This window comes from Acinonyx jubatus, chromosome C1 (genome assembly GCF_027475565.1).
Source record: "Acinonyx jubatus isolate Ajub_Pintada_27869175 chromosome C1, VMU_Ajub_asm_v1.0, whole genome shotgun sequence".
In the NCBI taxonomy this organism is placed as follows: Eukaryota; Metazoa; Chordata; class Mammalia; order Carnivora; family Felidae; genus Acinonyx; species Acinonyx jubatus.
Window position 1 is genome coordinate 150,303,512 of NC_069381.1, and position 6,489 is coordinate 150,310,000.

General features: G+C 37.0%; 2 long non-coding RNA genes across 3 annotated transcripts in view; one reads left to right on the forward strand and one right to left on the reverse strand.

The window, feature by feature from the left end:
* Positions 1-6,489, forward strand: part of LOC128314047 (uncharacterized) — a 42,954-nt gene that overhangs the window by 25,436 nt on the left and 11,029 nt on the right. The window lies entirely within an intron of this gene.
* The window catches only part of LOC113598207 (uncharacterized), a 10,345-nt gene continuing 7,029 nt past the window's right edge, over positions 3,174-6,489 (reverse strand). For both annotated transcript variants that reach the window (XR_003418839.2, XR_003418840.2), the window contains exon 4: positions 3,174-5,541. This is a non-coding gene — a long non-coding RNA (uncharacterized LOC113598207). The remainder of the gene's footprint in view (positions 5,542-6,489) is intronic.

Genomic DNA, 6,489 nt, shown 5'->3' on the forward strand with positions numbered 1-6,489 from the left:
ATGGGGATACATGCAAATAGGTTGGCATAGATAGTTGTTGGAATGTGTTGTGGTTGTTTTTTCACTGCTTCTATTTGTCCAAATAAAAATGGAGCAATGTCATTCGTTGAAAGTAAAAAATAAAGGGATGTTTGAGGTTTAAGGAATGAGGAGATGCTATTTAGCTTTCATTATTTTTGACTTTGTGTTATTTTACTTAGGGAGAAACAAATTGAACAGGAAAATGTAGTAGGATTGCATGGGCAGTGTATGAAAAGCAAAACTTTTGCTCGTTATTTGGCACATATTAGGAGATTCATTTATTTATTTACAAATGTTTTTCCAGTGCCTGCTGTGTGTTGAGCACTGTTCTAGGGGCAGTGAACAAAACAGAAACAAGTCCCTGCCTGCTCTTTGATACATTAGAACATAGGCTGGCAAACTTTTTCTGTACAGAGGCAGGTAGTGTATAATTTAAACTTTGTAAGCCAGCTGGTCTTTGTTGGAAACTCTCAACTCTAGCATCGTAGCACAAAACAAACCATAGACAATACAAAATAGAATGGGCTAGGCTGTTGGAATAAAATCTTATAAAAACAAGAGGCAGACTAGATTTGGTCCACAGGCCATTGTTGGCCAGTCTTTATGTTAAAGGGTGTTTGGTGCAAAGAAGACAAGGAAAGCACAGAAGTGGATAGGAAGTACTTAAGTTGAAGAATTTTATTTTTAAATGCAATGAACAGGTGAAGTCATGCTGAGAAGGTATCATTTAAGCCAAAGCTTAAAGAAGGTAAAGACTAAGCCATGTGGATGAGCATTCCCCAAAGAGACTGCAGTGTAAATGTTCTTGCAGGACTGGACATTGTGTTCGTACAAGGTGGCTGAGCAGAATGAATGAGGAGTAATATTAGATGAAATCAGGGATTTAAGAGGGAGAAGGATAACTTAGGTTCTTGTAGACTACTGTTAAAGACTCTAAGTGAAATGGAACATCATGAGGGTTTTGAGTGGGAACTGACATGATTTGAATTGCAGCATTACGTGGCTGCTTTATTGAGAAAAAATGGGGGCAAATCTGGAGTCAAAACTAATTTGTGAATGAATAAAAGAGTGAATGAACAAATGAATGAACAAGTGAACATGATTGAGGATACATTTCATGTAGTTGAATATTTGAGATGGGACGTATCATCTGAGGAGTCTGAAGGAAATCATAGGAGCCAGAAGCAAGTATAGAATGAGAGGACAATTACGGCTAGAACCTTAGGAATAACCAGGCCAGGGACTGACAGAGAAAGTGGAATTAGTGAAGGTGATAGAAAAGGACAAATGAGGGGTGCCTGCGTGACTCAGTCGGTTAAGCCTCCCGATTCTTGACTTCAGCTCAATCGTTGGAGCCCCGCAGCGGGCTCTGCACACTGACCCACAGATCCCTGCTAGGGATTCTCCCTCTCTCTCTCTCTTTCTGCCCCCCTCCCCCGTTGCTCTCTTTCTTTCTCAAAATAAATAAATAAACTTTAAGAAAAAAAAGGACAAAAAAATAAGGAAAAAGATCTGTCCTTTGGTATTTACTGTATTTTTCATGTCTTTGGAGAGAGAAGTTCAGTAATGGCGGACTAATCACAAAGTTTCTCTACATGAGAAAACTTAAATTTGGTAATGAAAAAAAAAAGGGAAAAGGAGGTAACTTGAATGGAAACGTGTAGACCTCAGAGGAGTTAACATTTTTCTACAACAGCCTTCATAAAAGTAAGCCAATGAATTAATTTCATTATAAGCATTATATCTACTTAATTCATTAATTCATTAGTGTTTGTTGGCCATTATCATTTACTAAACACTCTGTCAGGAACTGATCACTTCATTACAGTCTAATACATTCTGCTGGAAATCAGTAATGACAGTGACATACAATGTTATTTACCTATCTACAAGAAATTCTAGACGATTCCAAGGAAATCAAGAGGTCAATATATCTGTATAACTAATCAAAATAAAAAAGTTAAATAAAATATCACTGGCTTCTTGCACTTCTATAGCACCACAGTCTTGCCAGATATTAACCAAGGAGTTTGTAGGTTAAAAAAAAAATGATACGATGAAACCAAAAGTAAAGAGTACAGGTAAAACAAAAAATCATATAATGGTTATTAGGGCAGATGAAATGGAATTCAGGTCACATAATTTTTCAATTCTATTTACCTGTTATTCAAATTTCTGGTAAGTGTCTTATTTATAAATATGCGTATAAGAACTTACAATTTTTGGTAAGACCTTAAACACGTTTTATTGTTCCCTGATTTTAAATTTCTAAATATAGCTTTTTCTGCTTTTTAGCTGTCTAGAGATATGCTGGTCCATGTGACTGTTTGCTATAATTTACTTATAAAGTCAGCAGTCCCAGGTTTCACATTTTTCTATTGTAATACACATTTAAATCTTTGAACTCTCCTATTGAATAAACTCTGCAATGACTTTGAGCTCTGGATGTTGAGCTAGGTAACCTTGAACCTCCCATAAATTGGAGAAAACCTCTAAAACAGCCAAAACAAAGCTCTTGACTTTCTAAATATAACGTTTGTTTGACTCCTTAACTTAATTGTGAACTCTGTTGTTTTTCCTTGACTGCTTGCCACTATCATTGAAGTTAACCTTTTTCCTACTTAGTTGAAAATCATGCTTCAATGGATTAAAAGACAAAATTGCATTCCTTCTAATTAAATCTTAAAAAGTCTTTAAGATGTGTCTTGAAAAAACAAAAACAGATGTGTTTGTTAATTCTCCTAAATTATGATCAAGGGTAATGAATCCTCCCTTTAACTGTTTGTCCTTCTTTTTCAGTCTGTTTGACAATAAATTTAGTGTGTTACTTAAATTCTAACTTTAATTCTTTAGTTTTATCTCACCAATCTTCACTTTTGTTTTTTAGTCTTTCAAACAGTCTTTCATTCTGTGTATATGGCTTTTAAAAATTAAAAAGTTATATATGCTTTTGGTAACAAAATCAATCAGTATAGAATGGTGTAAAATAAAACATGAAAGTTCTTTTGCACTTCCCCTAATGACAAACCACTTCCTAGAGGTAGTTATTATGAAGTTTGGTAATGGAATGGTGTCGTGTTTCCAGCCTGTTTTCTCTACATGTAAACATATATTCACATTCACGCTCATATGTGTTCTACACTTTGTATGTGTGGCAAAAATAAACACAATTATTAAGAATGAGTGAAGTGTTAAGTGAGTGAGTGGATATATATATATGTATATATTTCATGAGATATTTGAATATTTTAAAAATGCTGCTGCCGTATTGGAAAACTTACTTTCTCCTCCTTTTTCGTATTATAGTGATTCAGTAAAATGCCTTTTTATTTTTTATTTTTTAAAAAATTTTTTTTTAATGTTTATTTATTTTTGAGACAGAGAGAGACAGAGCATGAACGGGGGAGGGTCAGAGAGAGAGGGAGAAACAGAATCTGTAGCAGGCTCCAGGCTCTGAGCTGTCAGCACAGAGCCCGATGCGGGGCTCGAACTCATGGACCGCGAGATCATGACCTGAGCCGAAGTCAGACGTCTAACTGACTGAGCCACCCAGGCGCCCCTAAAATGCCTTTTTAAACATTTAGAAAAATTCTTAAAGCCCACATTAGAATTAGTTCAGACAAACAGGTGACAAATGATAATTTGTCTTTTTCATTTTCAAAAAGATTTCTGTTACGTGTTTTTTGCTTTCTATTTATAAACTAAGTAGATTCAAAGTGTATAGAAAAATATAGCAGTATTGAGAGGTACAGATGATTTCATTAGATCATGTTAGCATTTGTAACATGCCATTTACTGCCTCCTTCTAAACAGACCGTTCTAACATTACATAATTTCAAGTACAGATCCAACGTATTCTACTACAGTGCTTTCTAGAAAGAGACAGGGAAGAAACGTGGACTCCGTTACTGTGTTTTTGCCACTTATGAACAAATTACATTCATTTGGCTTATCACATATATGTAATATCTCTTTGGGATTTATCATATATATATATATATATATATGTATAAAAACATTAATTTTGAAACAGTGAGGTTCTATAAGTGCCTGTGAATTCATAATACACGGGGTGCCTTGCAACCAAATATATATTCAGTTCCCAGCATTATTGGTGTTTCCAGTTTCAATAACTATAATATTACCACCTTTGGACTTTTATGGCATCTTTCATCCGCGGATCTTAAAGGGCTTTACAAACATTAATTCGCACAACATTCTTGTGAGGTACAGAAATGTCATTAACCCCATATTACAGATGAGGAAACAAGTGCAGGAAGGTTAATAATACATGCACCACTCTCTACTTGTACAGTGCCTTTCATTCAGGGAACTCTAAGCACCCTGGACCCTTTCTTTGTGATGCTGGTAGAGAACAGAACTGTCACAGACTTACAGATTGACTCCTGGCAGACTTTTACCAAATAGTACGTAGTTTGAGAAATCGCCCCCATAGTATATAGATCAATAAATAATATTGAGTTATATTCAAATAGTTTTCAGTTGTAATTGGGAATCGTGGATTCTGATTTATCCTTAACTTCCTCTTTAGTTTTTCTGTCTAGTTTTACTTTTCCCCCTAGGTAGGATTAGGTAATTATGCAACATGGGCAACAGTGTTTTGCATACAAAAAAAGAGCACTTCGAAATTAACGAACATACAATGACATGATACCGGGTTTGTTGCTGCTTTTCAGGCATTAATGGTTACTCATTTAGATGGAAAAGAGAAAAGAAACAACTTAAGTTTTATATATTTTTCTAGTTTTCATCTTCTTTGCTAATCTTTTTAAATGTCGAAACCAGTTTTAACGTCTTCCAACTACTCAGTCCTCAATATTCACATATTCGGAGTCGTATTCTCTATGGTTAAGAGACAAGGGGCCTGATCTGAGTCACCCACAGCCAGAGTTTTCTCTATCACTGACCTCTTCCTAAAAACATTGGAGCTCCTCTTTCCAGTACATCTCCATGTAGCTTTCCCTCTCTCAGTCTTTTTACTATTGGATTTTACTAAGGGATCCATTAGTATTGTTTCTTTGCTCCTCTCTCGCCCACCTAAGATTATTAATGCGTTTTGTGTCCTGAAGGGCTCAAGGTACTGTGCTGGGCACTCGGAATACGGTGATATACGAGAGAGACTGGCTTACAGGAGCTTACAATGTGGATGTGGAGACAGACCTTAAAGGGGAAATTATAATTGCATCAATTACATGACCATGCAAAATCTCGGTGGAAAAAAAAAAAAAAAGATCTGTAAATGGTGAGTCCACAGGCTGGTAGCACAGTCCTCACTTAATAGAGAAGAACTGGAGTAGAGAAGAACTGACCAGTGATTCAGGGAAAAAGAAAATACCTTGATTCCTTGATTCCTTTCGACAGATTTTGAAACGCGATCCTTGGAGTAGAGACCAGCTGAGTGGGGGACCTGTGCTTATTCACACGGGACAGGCTGGAGTAGCTCGAATGAAATCTCTCAGGAGTGCTTCAGGTGGGCCCGTACAGAAGCTAGCTGGGATGCTTGCATCAAAACGTAGGTGACGAATATATAAGAAAGAAATACAAGAAGCACAAGAGAAGAAGACACATTGTGTGCGTTTCTTTTTCTTTAAACGTGAAGGGAATCTTTCCCTGCCTAAAAGTTGCTTCTTAGACTTGCACACTGTCTTCCCTCATCACTGCTTTCTGGGAATCTCCTCGCTAAATCTTGACTTCACCTGTTCCTTCCGCACCTTCATCTAGCAATGCGGAGCCCGTGCTGAAGGCTCTTGGTCCCCCTTTTGTCCCTAAATATTGACCGGCTTTATTCCCTCACAGGAAAAGGATTGCCCCTGAAGGAGCAAGGAATCTTTTTAAAGATACAGTTGTGGGTACCAAAACAGTGTTTGCCTCAGGCCAGCATGCTTTAGCTTAATTGTGCACAAGAGCACTTGGGGTGATGTATGAGCACACGTGTGTTTGAAGGAGTGTTGCTCACAATATATTTCATCAAGAGGGGGCAAGAACATGTCTGTGGACATATCCAGATTTTCACCGATAGGCACAGAGATTTTGAATGTTATGCTTAATCTCAACAAATTAAGTAGAAAGCTGTTTTTCTCTTTAAGGACAGCGCCTCAGTTTTGGGCTGATGTTGTCTGTTAGGCTGAGCAGTTTCGAATGTGATAGAAGTTAAGCCTTGCACTCCCTTACGGGATTTTATAAACATGGTAAGTAGGCAAAAGAAAGAGAGACTGATGAATAGGACTAAAGCCTCGCAGCCAGAGAGAGATGGAATAGACACAGACTCAGTTTGTATCGCCATGCTTTGTAGAAATGGAACTCAATCCCCAAACACGCTTAGACATGTAGACTTTAAAACCACACAGAGTTGGGTTCAAGTCCCAGTAGAGCTACTCACATATGAGTCCTAGTGCAAGTTCCTTAAACTTTGAACTTCAGTTTCTTCATCTTTAAAATAGGACTAAT